This window comes from Ascaphus truei, chromosome 4, assembly GCF_040206685.1.
Source record: "Ascaphus truei isolate aAscTru1 chromosome 4, aAscTru1.hap1, whole genome shotgun sequence".
NCBI classification, from domain to species: domain Eukaryota; kingdom Metazoa; phylum Chordata; class Amphibia; order Anura; family Ascaphidae; genus Ascaphus; species Ascaphus truei.
Genome location: NC_134486.1, coordinates 373,846,759 through 373,860,259, shown reverse-complemented (window position 1 = coordinate 373,860,259; position 13,501 = coordinate 373,846,759). Strand labels below are relative to the sequence as shown.

The 13,501-nt window shown below is 42.3% G+C and overlaps 1 long non-coding RNA gene across 1 annotated transcript in view; it reads left to right on the top strand.

Annotated features, from left to right (window-relative positions):
• The window catches only part of LOC142493810 (uncharacterized), a 2,834-nt gene extending 2,588 nt beyond the window's left edge, over positions 1-246 (top strand). The window contains exon 2 of the long non-coding RNA XR_012801214.1: positions 111-246. This is a non-coding gene — a long non-coding RNA (uncharacterized LOC142493810). The remainder of the gene's footprint in view (positions 1-110) is intronic.
• Positions 247-13,501: the final 13,255 nt, after the last annotated feature.

Below are 13,501 nucleotides of genomic sequence, written 5' to 3'. Positions count from 1 at the left end.
TATTTGATTGTGATTGTCAGAACAGTTTTTAATTAAACGCTCTTCAGCATCCTGTATTGACATGAGTTGATGATGTTGGTCATTTTCACAATCTATCCTTTCCTCATTAGTAGCTGTTCCTTCCTCTGAGTCAGCTGGACAATCATCATGCACAATATTCGTGTCCATCAAGCTCCCTTCCATCTCGATGTCTATGAAAAGAAAGAATTGTCACATTTGTAAAGTATTAAAATAAGTATTTTTGTATTCCAAAGTAATTTTTATACACTACATAAATTTCAATTGTGTGTACTCCATTCTAATGCGCATCAACAATACTTAAATGTATGATTAAAAAAAAATTGTGATTAATTGCCGTGATTAAAAAAAGCTGTGTGTTCTGTGCACGCGCATAGTAAGTGAAACTTCTTTGACTTTTGTCGCAGAAATTGACTTATAACGCGCGTGCTCGGCACACATGTGTCAGTCAGTGTGTGTGCATGTCAGCGGGTGGGGGGAGCAGAGCTCGTTAGGAGCTGCGGCGGCGGTTACCCTCCATGATGTTTAATTTAATTTCAACATTACAATGTAGTACAATATTCACCTTCCACATTTGCATCAGATTGCTGTGTTACATTCAATTGTGTTTCCATACTGTCAGTAGCTTCTGTAGATTCCTCATCTGCATAATTTAACTCTGTAGACGGAGAAATATGAAAAATATATAATTACTGTACAATGTGTATACACATTACATGGATCATAGTCTGTGTGCATACGTGTGTCTGTGTGTATACGTGTGTCTGTGTGTATACGTGTATACGTGTGTCTGTATAGGTGTCTGTATAGGTGTCTGTATCGGTGTGTGTGTGTCTACGTGTGTGTGTGTCTCTACGTGTGTGTGTGTGTGTGTGTGTGTGTGTGTGAGTGCGCGCGCGCTGAGGAGGGTGGAGGGTGGAGGGTGGAGGGTGGAGGGTGGAGAGTGTGTGTGTGTGTGTGTGTGTGTGTGTTTTTTTTTGGTTTTTTTTTGTGGACCTTTGGCCCGTCACTCCGCCTCAGGCCAATGCGAGGTGTGGGGGGCGGGCCAAGGGGGTGGTGTGAGTGTGTGAGGCCAATGAGAGGTGTGCGGGGGCGGGCGGCCCAAGGGACCAATGAGATTGCCGCTAGGGACACCGGACATCCAGGCAGGCAAACATACAGTGCTTTCACTAATCTTATACTATATTAGTGAAAGCACTGTATGTTTGCCTGCCTGCATGCATGCATGCCAGCCTGCCTGCCTGCCTGGATGTCCGGTGTCCCTAGGGGAAATCTCATTGGTCCCTTGGTCCGCCCCCGCACACCTCTCATTGGCCTGAGGCGGAGTGACGGGCCAAAGGACACACAGGGACACACACACACAGGGACACACACACACAGGGACACACACTCTCCCCCGTCAGTTGGACCGCAGCTCACCTTCCACACCCCCCCCCCCTCTCCCGGTGCCCCTCACTCTCCCGGTGCCCCTCACTCTCCCCCCTCCCCACCTCACCCAAATCCCCACGCTCCGCAACATCCCCAGCCGCACCATCACCCTCACCGTGCGCCGCTACCGGAGAGGGGAAGCGCGGCGCGGGACTCCCCATCATGTGCGCCGCTACCGGAGAGGGGAAGCGCGGCGCGGGACTCCCCATCACGTGTGACGCTACCGGAGAGGGGAAGCGCGGCACGGGACTCCTGCCACTCTTGCCCCCCCCCAGCTTCCCGAACTCACCTCCTGCCCCAGCCAGATGCCACGGGGTCAAGGTAAGTCACACACCGTCTCCCACCCACGCACTGTCACCCAGTCACCCACACACCCACCCAGTCACCCACCCACTCACTCAGTCACTCACTCAGTCACCCACCCACTCAGTAACCCACCCACCCACTCACTTAGTCACCCAAAAACTCACTTAGTCACCCACCCACTCACTCAGTCACCCACCCACACACCCACTCACCCACCCAGTCAGTCACCCACCCACTCAGTCACCCACCCATTCAGTCAGTCAGTCACCCACTCACCCACCCAGTCACCCACCCACCCAGTCAGTCACCCACTCAGTTACCCACCCATTCAGTCACCCAGTCACCCATTCAGTCAGTCACCCATTCAGTCAGTCACCCAGTCACCCACCCATTCAGTCAGTCAGTCACCCACTCACCCACTCACTCAGTCACCCACCCACTCAGTCAGTCACCCACCCACTCAGTCAGTCACCCACCCACTCAGTCACCCACCCACTCAGTCATCCAGTCACCTACCCATTCAGTCAGTCAGTCACCCACTCACCCACCCAGTCACCCACTCACCCAACCAGTCAGTCACCCACCCACTCATTATCTGAGGTGACATCTGCACCTGCACACACTTGTTCATGAACCGCTGACATGGTCACTGTAGGCAATAGTGTGTGCACATTCATTGTTGCACTAATAGTTTCACTGCCTGACTCGGACACACTAGCATTAGTTTTGTCGTGAGGAAAATGCATTGTGCTCACACTACTACACTGTCTGCCACGTACACGGACACGTACACCGCGACGTTCTCCACCACGTACACCGCCACGTAACCCACGACGTAAACCGCCACGTTCTTCGGAACGCACACTAACACTGCCACGCACAATTCCACCAACCGTACCACGAGCTCTACCACGAACCCTACCACGCATAGCGCCACGCACACTAACACCCAAACAACCAACACCACGAACACTCACAGTGTCACAAACATTCTCGGTAAACACACCATCAGTCACACCTGCTGAGATACTCGCCACACCATTGACATCAGGCGCAGCCATACTAGGAACACATGTAACACCAGCAGACATTGTTGCACTCTGCGTAACAGTATCATTGTTCCGTACATTAAACATTGCACCACTAACTCCTGCACCTTCATTAACAGAAGTTGAAAATACATGCACATGTTTGTGTGAAGTAACACCACGAGCAACATTTGTGCCTGCATGTGCCCCCCTTATCCTATTACTTGGTAATTGACCAAAAGACATCCTGAAATGCAGCAGCAACTTCAGTAAAAACAAATGCTGTTTGTAATCGTCTAAAAAGGCAGAGTGAAGTGTAGATGTGCCTTCAGTGTAGTACTGTACAATGTACTTGTGAGGCGAGACGTTTATGTGCCACAGGAATCTGTATGCATTCACAGAGACGCTGTGACTGGAATTGATTCCTGCAACTTTAATTTCGGCGCCAAATGCTTTCAAAGTCGCGCGAGAGTTGCGTGAGGACAGTGGACCAAGTAGAAGAAAAAAAAAATCTAATGGTTTCAAAGTCGCGCGAGAGTTGCGCGAGGACATTACAATAAAAAAAAAAAAAAAGGCTAATGGTTTCAAAGTCGCGCGAGAGTTGCGCGAGGACAGTACAATAAAAAAAAATAAAAAGCTAATGCACAGTCACTCCGCTGAACATGGCGACATTAAAACGGACAAATTTTCGCCACTTCTGCTCTAGCCTTCTTATTCCAGTTTCCCACCTCTCTGCATATGGTGTGTTAAATTCGCCAAAATTTGGAGATTTTGTGCACTTGGAGATTTACAACTTAAAAACGTCTCTGCATAGGCCCCATAGTGACTAGCCAAAGGTCACAAGGAACGGACACTGACATTTGACTTTACTCACTGAGCCACTCTTTTTTTCCCAATGGCTCCCAGCTGCATAATGCCCCTTCCCCCTTCGTTCTGGGGATAGCCCAGCAGAGTGTATGTAAGGTGCAGACCAAGAGATAGAGCAAGTCCATCCAAGCTAACCAATGAGGTGAGTCGATAAAGCTACGACGGGCTTTGCAAAGTTGCTCTGTTCGAAAAAACAGAGCGACTGGCTTCGTTTGGAAGCCTGAAAAGTGTGCCTCGCAGAGACTAAGTCCCGTCTTTTGCGCCCAAGTTCTCAAAATCAAACGAAGCGATCGTGGCTAGGAATTGAAACCGAAAAGAGGACCAGGAGAACTGGGGATATATCCTGGTCAGGGTAAGTTCATCCAAGCGGGTGCCCTGCACCTAGGAAAGCCTAGATTTTCCCCAGACCCCCAGTAAGAGTATTTTTAACTGTTCCTTGTGTATTTCTTCGTGTTGTACGTGGGTTTACCAAAATAAACGCAATTTGTTTTTACTATCTTGTTCTGCCTAATGAATGATCCCGGTAATATATAAATGTGTAAAATGTACCTGGTCTCCCGTAACACTGATATTTTATAAAATGTATAAAATAAATGTTTAAACTAAGATGTTTAAAAAAAACTCTATACAGTATAAGGAAAAATTAGATTACATTCTCAAAGTGGACTAATTACAATGCCTGATCACTTATAATTCATGCTATCAATCCTAAATATGGTATTAGTAGCAGTATCCTTCTGGTACACATCCACAATCACTTCACTATTAATAAAGTTGGGTGAATGTCTTCAAATTGTGTGTTTTGCATAGGAATGCTTAAAAATAGAAAGTATGTGCAACATTTTCAGCAGATTACTGCAAACTTTTACCATTGCCGACTGAATTTTGCAAAAATTGAATTATACATACTGTATGGCAATCAGCTTCTGTTTTGTAATTTGCAATGCACGTTAAATGTTAATCTGTTCCAAATTTTTTGGACAGCATGCCGTCTTTGCGAAAACTTTTGCGAACCCCTCCCCAGCAAACTTTGTGAACTCTCAAATCTCTAATTATTAAAACCCCAAAATTTAATGTAAATAATGATTCATTATGGATTTCACTTATAAGATACATATTGTAATTGTTAGCATTAAGTAAAAAATGTAAGATCCACAGTTTATAAGTTTATAACGTACTATAATTTTAAAATATGTTCTAAATGTAATTTCGTATACTGTAACTTCACCAGTTGACAGTATGTGATGAACTTAATTGTATTGTTGGGAACTTAATTTCCCAACAATTCACAAATTTGTTGATGCATCAGCTGTACTGTAGGCAAAGCATCCTTAGAAATAAAGCCATTAGATGGTGTAAATCCATTGTAATTGCTGAAAGGTGCAATCTTCCAGAAACCTTTTGCAAACAATTTAGCAGTCTAAATGGGTTTCTTAAAATAATCCATAATCTAAAAATATGTCTTCTTTAGTTTTTACAGAAATCAATGATTTATTGCTGTTCTGATTTAGGGAGTGTTTGTCAATTGCAGGTTTTCTTTACCTTTAGCCAACCCTGTGCTTATCAGGGAGCCAATAAAGATAAGAGGGGGGGGGGGGATATAGTTGGATTCTGGTTGTGCAAACTCTTGCTGAACACAGCTAGGTGTATCCACGTTATTCACTACTAAAGTGTATCCTCTTTTGCAGTGGTCCTCAAAACTCTATTTGGGAACCATGGACCACTCCATGGTTTAGGAATAACCCATGCATGTGCAAACAGGTGACTACACCTAATTTTCACATACAGTAGAATGATGAATGGTTCCCTCCGAAGTCGAGCTCAGGGGCGCTATTGCATTAGAACATTTTGCAGTTCTGGTGTGTGTTTTCCTGGCATCATTTAATATAATAGGAAGGTGATGACACCTTAGTGCAGCCCATGACCAGTTAAAGTAGTTTAAGGTTGGAAACACAATAGTCACTGAACTTCTGAGATGAGAATTCATAATCGTCTGCACTATGACAGCTACAGTACAATTTGTGTCTCAAGCATTGGATATATGACAAGCAGAGAGCAATTCTTATGATACATTCATGCTTTATCATTTGATGTGTTGAAAATAAATACATACTGTATACATAATATAGAAATACAAATATATATAAATACATATTTTGTTGCAACTACTGCATTGGAGAAAGCATTAGAACAACTAATTGTTTGATACACTCATATACTTTAGAATTCATCAACTTTTAAAATGTGTGGTTTTGTTAAGCACAATAACTCCCATGATGCTGTCACATTAAAATGATTGAATTAAATTGCAATGTACTCTAGTTTGTGGTGCCAAGGCTACCTATGTGAATTATCACAGCATGACACAAAGTAAAATATTGTTTCTGAAACTGAACCAATAATAATATTAGGCTCTCCCAAGCCTTAGATTTAGCTTTTTCACAGACAGATTTTACCACGATTTAAATATTATTTATGTCACAATTTCTTTAGATCAATTTTATAGATTTTAAGAGAAAGGTTTTCTTGGTTCTCTGGACTCTTTCACGAACATGAAGAGATGTTAATCTTTTCCATCCTGCTGAGTCTGCATACCTGTGGATTTGGGTATTTCAAGGTAAGTTTGGAATACTATATGCAGTAATACAATAACTGTTGGCCAAGAGTATAAGTGCATCTAACTTTCTTTTTGAACCTCATATCACTAATCATATTTCCTTTCTCCAGATTTGTCTCATTTTACAAGGTGTATATACTTAAATATTCAATATTTTCTAAAGCTGATTATATTTTTTTAAATCTGATGCTTTGTTTAGGAGATATACACGTTTGAAATATTAAATATTGAAATATTAAAGTGCAAGGGAGGTGAAATGGAATGAACCTGAGCCCATTGCGGGCTAAACGTTACCATGGAAACCTCAGAAAATTATGTTTTTTTTAACACCAGAAAAACTTTTTAAAGAAAAACAGCATACCAAGATACTCACGTTATTTATGCTAAATTCTCGCAGACATTTGGGGGATATTGGTACTTTAGTTTAGTTCTCTTCTCCAGCACTGCCAACAAGCTCATGATGTAGTTGAGCGAAAATGGTCCTATACTATTCCCCCTATTCAGTCATCTATGTTATGAGTGGGTTGGACAGTGATGGAGCAGGGAGAGTGAGTGCTGGTTGCGGGCAGATGAAGAAGGAGTGAGGCGCAGAGGAGATCACGTAAGGGAGTTATTATACAAGTGGAGGATGTCCTCTGCGGGGGATCTGTAATGGAGTGAAGGGGTTAACTCCCTCCCTCTGACTTGATAAGGTGACTGAACCCTAGCTGTCAGGCCTGCAACAGTGCTTTAAATAAACTCCTGATTGAGCGGGGTTTAAAAGTCAGGAAGTTACTGCCTGCCTGTCAGTCTTCCAGAAACAGCTAAAGAGGAGGGTCACAGAAGGATTGCCTGGGACCTGCTGGGATTCAAAGCAGCACCAAGCTCCAAGTCTGCAGAGATCCAGGCTTCTTGTTTCAAGAGGGATTTACCTGAGAATAGCGGGGACTCAAACCCCCACATCACAGAAAAGCCTGCAACAACAAAAGAGTGCTGTCAGGAATAACCCTGACAACGTTTCCTAAATTTCCCTCTCTCACAGTTCCTTGTCTGTCCGCCGGCTGTGCTGCTGTTTCTGTCTGTTCTGGGTTTTCCTGTCTTCTGTCTCTTCCTGCCTTATAGTTTCCTGTTTCCTGCACCTCCTGGCCTTTGCTTTGTGATCCTGACTCCTGCTTCTGACTTGACCTGATCTGACCTGTTTTATATTGTGTCCTGATTTTATATAAAATTCCCTCACCTATTTCCTTTCTTGTCCCTGCTTGTTTCCTGCTTGCGAGTCCCAGTCCTGTTCCCTAGTCCCAGCTCTGTTCCCTAGTCCCAGTACTGTTCCCTAATCCCAGTCCTGTTCCGAGTCCCAGTCCTGTTCCAGTCCTGTTCATGCTCCTCTGCCCTGTTCCTGCCTTCCTGCTGCTGACCTCTGCCTGTGACGCCGACCACGCTATCTGCCGCCTGCCTCCAACCTGCCTGTGACCCCGACCACGCCACCTGCCGTCTGCCTCCAACCTCTGCCTGTGACCCCGACCATGCTATCTGCCATCTGCCTGTGACCCTGACGAGTCTTATCTGCTCCCTGCTGTTCTGGCCACCGACGTCCTACCCCCTACCTCGTGACAAGTGCATGGAGACAGCTTGGACCCTTTCCTGCTACTAAGATAAGGACTTTTACAAATAATTTGCAGACGTACTGTATGCTGTATTAAGTTGTTGCTTTGTACTGCTGTAACCAAGTACATTCTACCCTGTTTTTCCAATCCAGAAAAATAAAGGACTGTTTGTTTGGAAATACTTAATGTGTGGACTCTGTTCCGTCACAGTGTCCCATTTAGAAGCATGACTCACCACAACATTAATCTGCCGGCGGCAATGGACATTATTTATTTATTTATAAAATGTTTTACCAGGAAGTAATACATTGAGAGTTACCTCTCGTTTTCAAGTATGCCCTGGGGATAGTTATAATGACAATTAATATACGGTTGCAAATACATAGTTACATAAGTGAACACGGTATACATTATATACAAGACATTGCATGCACAGTTAAAGATAATATATTATAGGTGTATGTAACAGTTACAGACCAGGTTAAAATGTGAGACAGCTTTAGTTTTGAAAAAACGTAGACTAGTGGCAGTTGTAAAAGTCTCTGGTAGATTATTCCAGTCTTGGGGTGCACAGTAAGAGAAGGAGGAGCGGCCGGATACTTTGCTGAACCTTGGGACTATGAACATTTTTTTGGGGTCAGACCTCAGATGATAAGTGCTGCAAGTGGTAGGGGTGAGGAGCTTGTTCAGATAGACGGGTAACTTGCCCAGAAAGTATTTGAAGGCAAGACAGGAAAGATGAACTTTGAGCCTAGACTTAAGTGATGACCAATCTAGTTCTTTGAGCATTTCACAGTGATGTGTGTTGTAGTTGCATTGGAGAACAAAACTGCATATTGAATTGTAGAGGTATCAAGTTTGCCAAGTGGGTTTGGGGTGCAAAGCCGTATACTATGTCCTCATAGTCGATAATTGGCATTAGCATCTGCTGTGGGATACGCTTTCTGACCAGCAGTCTTCGGGAGGATTTGTTGCTACAGTATAAAGTACAACTAGTTTGATATAGGTTTTGGATGTCAGGGTATCAATGTGCATCCCAAATGTTAAATGGAGTCAAATCATATGCCCAAATATTTAAAACTAGTAACAGGGGCAAGGGTGGTATTAGCGTTGGTTCTCATCTGGAGCTCAGTCATTGGAAGCTTTAACAATTTAGCCTTGGTCCCAAATACCATTGTTACAGTCTTGTCAGTGTTTAAAAAAAGTTTGTTTTGGTAAATCCCATTTTCAAGCCTCACAAAGTTAGATTGAAGGATGTGTTCAAGGTCGTGTTCAAGGGCTGTGTGCATATAAGATTGTGTCATCTGCATACAGTACATGTGTATTGAAGCTGAGAAGAGTAGGGGCCAAGGGGTTGGAGATAGAGTCTGAGATGGACACATGTTAATATCTACCTGATAGGTAGGAATAAAACCAGTTTAAAGCATGCTTCCCTATTCCAGAGCACTGGAATTTGTTTAGCAAGATAACATGATCAACAGTTTCAAAAGCCTTTACAAAATCTAGGAATACCACACCAGTTCCATTCCACACTGGGTCTCATTGTAAACTTTTAGCAGGATAGTTACTGTGTAGTGTTTGGGGGGAAAGCCAGTTTGGAATTGGCTAGGGAAATTTGTCTTGGTATAGTAATCACTTAATTGGGAGTGAACACATGTTTCCATGACTTTGGATAGTATTGAGAGAAGAGAGCTTGGCCTGTAGTTTGAGACAGTGTTTTTGTCCCACTTTTGAAGATTAGGACATCTCTGGCAGTTTTCCAGGTCTTAGGGTATGGCCTGCAGACAGAATAGAGTTGACTATGGAAGCAATTGGTTTGGCAATGGCTGGGACACCAAGTTGTAGGAACTTAGATTGCAGTCATGTCCACATTGGCTGCTTAGTTTTAATTTGAGGAGCAATTGTGTATTCTCCTCTTCAGATACTAGGAGAAATTGAAAATTGTGGGCAGTGTTGGGAAAGGGTGAGGCTATTGCTTGTTTGTCCATGATGCTGGGAACAGTAAGAAAGGCCTTGTCTGTAAATAGAGTTTATTGATTTGTGTTATTTACATCACTGAAAATCCCCTAGAGTAACTATAACTTGCCAAGACAATGTGGATAAAGATACCTAAGTAAATATAATGGAATAATGGTTACACCTTGATAAAGCGCTTTATAGTGTGAAACGCGTAGGTGGTGCATTTCTTATCTTTCTATCCATGAGACTTTAATAAATATAATTTTTATTGGGGTCACCTCGTGGTTGTTTGTTTTTTGTGCGTTTGTGCTCCATTTTTCATCTCAACACTTTGGATCTTCATCGTTTCGGATCAGCACACCTTAGATCTGCTTGAACTTTAGAACAGATGAAAGGCTTGAGAAAGGTATTGGCCTTATACATTATTTGCCCATCCTCCTGAATATATACCATTTGAATAATGAAAGGTATGCCACAATGTGTGTGGACTGGGCTAAGTGTAATTAGGCATTTTTTTTCCTTCGCTTTCATTAAGGGCTATATAAGTATATAAGCCTACAAAAATGTTAGTAAGCATTCTGGATTTATATATACATTTTTCAAAATCAAGTGCTGGGAACCGTCACAAATTTTACAGACATGAAATGGGAATGCACACCTTACATTCTATGGAAGAGCTGGGTGTTCAGTCCGTGTAGCAACTGCTCCTGCATAGGTCCAGTACTTCTTGAAAGAGGATGGCAGACAAGTATTGAAAATAAAACATAATTTTATTGAATATATCAACATTTCGGTTTAATAATTGGTCATGTCCTGATTAAGGTGTATTAATACTACGAAACGTACGAATTACGTTTTATTTAGCAAAGACTGGTGTGCCATTCTTTTTTAAGAATTACTGTCCAACACCCACAGTTGCTCCTACCATCCATTGTGACCAAGCACTGCGATCTACTGCACTTATTCCCTCACCACCTGTCCCTGTATCTCTCCCAACATTCCACTTAGATTGTAAGCTCTCCGGGGCAGGGTTTTACTTTCCTATTGTCTGATTTTATTGCACTTACTATATTATAATTCCCTCTATTGTATTGTCTCTTTTGTAAAGTGTTCTGGGCACTATATAAATATATATATATATATATATATATATATATATATATATATAAATATATATATATATATATATATATATACAGCTGTCTGTGGGTGGTTTTCTGGGTATGCACCTTAACCCCGGCTGTGCTCAAAGCTGTGACCATGCAGCAAGCTTAAGCCTATAGGGAACCATGTTAAAAATGGTTTTTGAAGCCAAAAGTGGCACTGTGTGCTCATTTGCATGTCATTTCCCAGAATCCCTTGCTGCAGTGGAAGTGCTGTGTGCTGGGTGATAATGGGGAAAGGCGGGGTTGCAGACCTGCCTAAGACATGCAGATGAGCATACAGTTGTACTTACATTTGCATATATATATATATATATATATATATATATATATATATATATATATATACCTACTATTAAGGCACAAGTGTTTCAAAACTGAAAATGTAACTTTTATTGTTGAACATACAGATGTAGCTAATGTTATTGCAGCCCGTGGTGCTCTCCCGCAGGTAAAATAGCACAATAGCCCCACCCCGTTTGCATCGACGACTCGTTCAAAACAATAGCTTTTTCCCGTTCTGGGGCGTTGTTTATGTGCTGCTGCAGTGTGCCACAAGTTGTAATAACATTGGCTTCAACTGTATGTTGACATTGGTCCCAATTAGTGCTTTTTTTATGTACATTTAAAAACTCTCATACATCATCCTTTGTTTGTAAAGCTTTCTGATGCAGTGTGAGAAAAAAAAAGTTAAGTGGTAGTAAAGAAAATAAACAGATGAGAATATGTGATCAAATATTTATGAAAATTAGTTGATGTTATAATAAGCACTAACAATAGCTGATAGCTTTGGCATGTGTTTGGATGGAGTACGCTCTGTGTTTCACAGTCTCTCTTCAATTTTAAGAAGTGTTTTAACCACATTTCAGGATAAAAATTTAACACTCTTGAATGTGGTTTAAAACGGCTAATAAGAATATTTCTGGGTGAAAACGACACTTGATATTTCAGCCCATAACTTTTCATGCGCCAGGTCTGAGAGAATGTTCTAATCGTTCAAGAAAGAAGAGACATTTATTTATTTTTGACCCTCAGCTGCATACAGTATATGTCTTTAACCTCTAGGTTAGATTGCTACTTTACAGGTGGTCCTCGGTATCCAACGTCCCGCTTTCTGTCAGGTGCCTTATCCCAGGGGTGCGCAAACTTTTCCCCCTGCGCACCCCTGCCTGCTCTCCTCCCCGGCTCGCGCCCCTCACCTGCTCGGCTCCGGCGTCAAATGACACTGCAGGGTAATGTGATGCCGGTTACCATGACGACGCGCCAATGGAAGGCAAGGTAAGTTTGTTACAGAGGCCTCGCGCTGTCCCCCGGCATTATCCGACGTTGGACCCGCTTAACCGAAGGTCACCACCACCAAATAACATGGACCCGCAATCCGACGGTCCGTTATCCGACATCGGTTTTCTGAACGCATTCCGTCGGATTAGCGAGGGCCGCCTGTATATATTACAGACATCACTGATGTTGCATGGAAAATAGGAACGTGTTTATTTATTTTTAAGAAATCTTAACTTTCATATTAAGCCAGTAGTTCACGAGAAGATGCCAAAGAAAGAAACACATTAGATAGTTTAAATAGACATTGTTGAACTTCAAAGAAGTAAATGCAAAGTAAAGAAAATGTTCCAGTCTAACATCATGCTGCTCGATTCTGACAAGTTAAATACTGTTTCAATTTTTTGATAAACAAAAAATATGCCCAAGATATTTGCTTGTCTGCTGTGTGAGAAAGATGAAAAGGATTGCATAAAACAGAACAAGGAAATATAATATGCCTTGCATTGTTATAAAAGATTAAGGAACATAAAAAACTACTGATTGATAGGTCAACGGCTTCAAAAGCCGGGAGCAAAGTTACATAAACAAAACATTTCAAGTGTAAAATATACTGTGTGAGAAAAAATATGATATATGTCATCTTCCAGAAACAATATCAGCGTGTAGAACTAGAGGCTACATTTCTCAGCCCCCATTACTGAATATTGTATTCAGTATTTTAAAAAGGCAGGTGTTGACTTGAAACAATACGTTTTCGGAGGAGGAGGACTTCAATTTGGTAATATCTCAATTTGTGTTTATAATGTATGTCCCCTCAAACCTCAGGTGCACACTGAGGTACCCTGGTAGATATGTTAATGGATATTCAGAGTATATTTAAATGAGTGAAATCTCACTCTTCCTAAAATGATTTCCAACATTAATAAGAGTTTAATAGTTTGTTCCTCCTATACCCAGGGCAAAAAATATTGTAGGTCTGAGATGGGTGTCCTCTCTAAGCTCCTACATGAGCTCCAGTATTGAGTTTCTTGGGGCTGTGGCTGAAGTAATGGGTCTGTCTGCAGTGGTGGCAGCCAGCAAGATGTATGGGAAGGGTGTATTCTTTCTCCGTATGCTGGCAGTCACTCATATCCTGTGCAGAGGGGCATTGCTGTAGGGGGACCTACTGTACATCTCCATAGAACCCATGGAAGGGTTGGGCATAAGAATCATACTGTCAAAGGTGCCGCCTTTCCTCCTGGACTGCCTCAT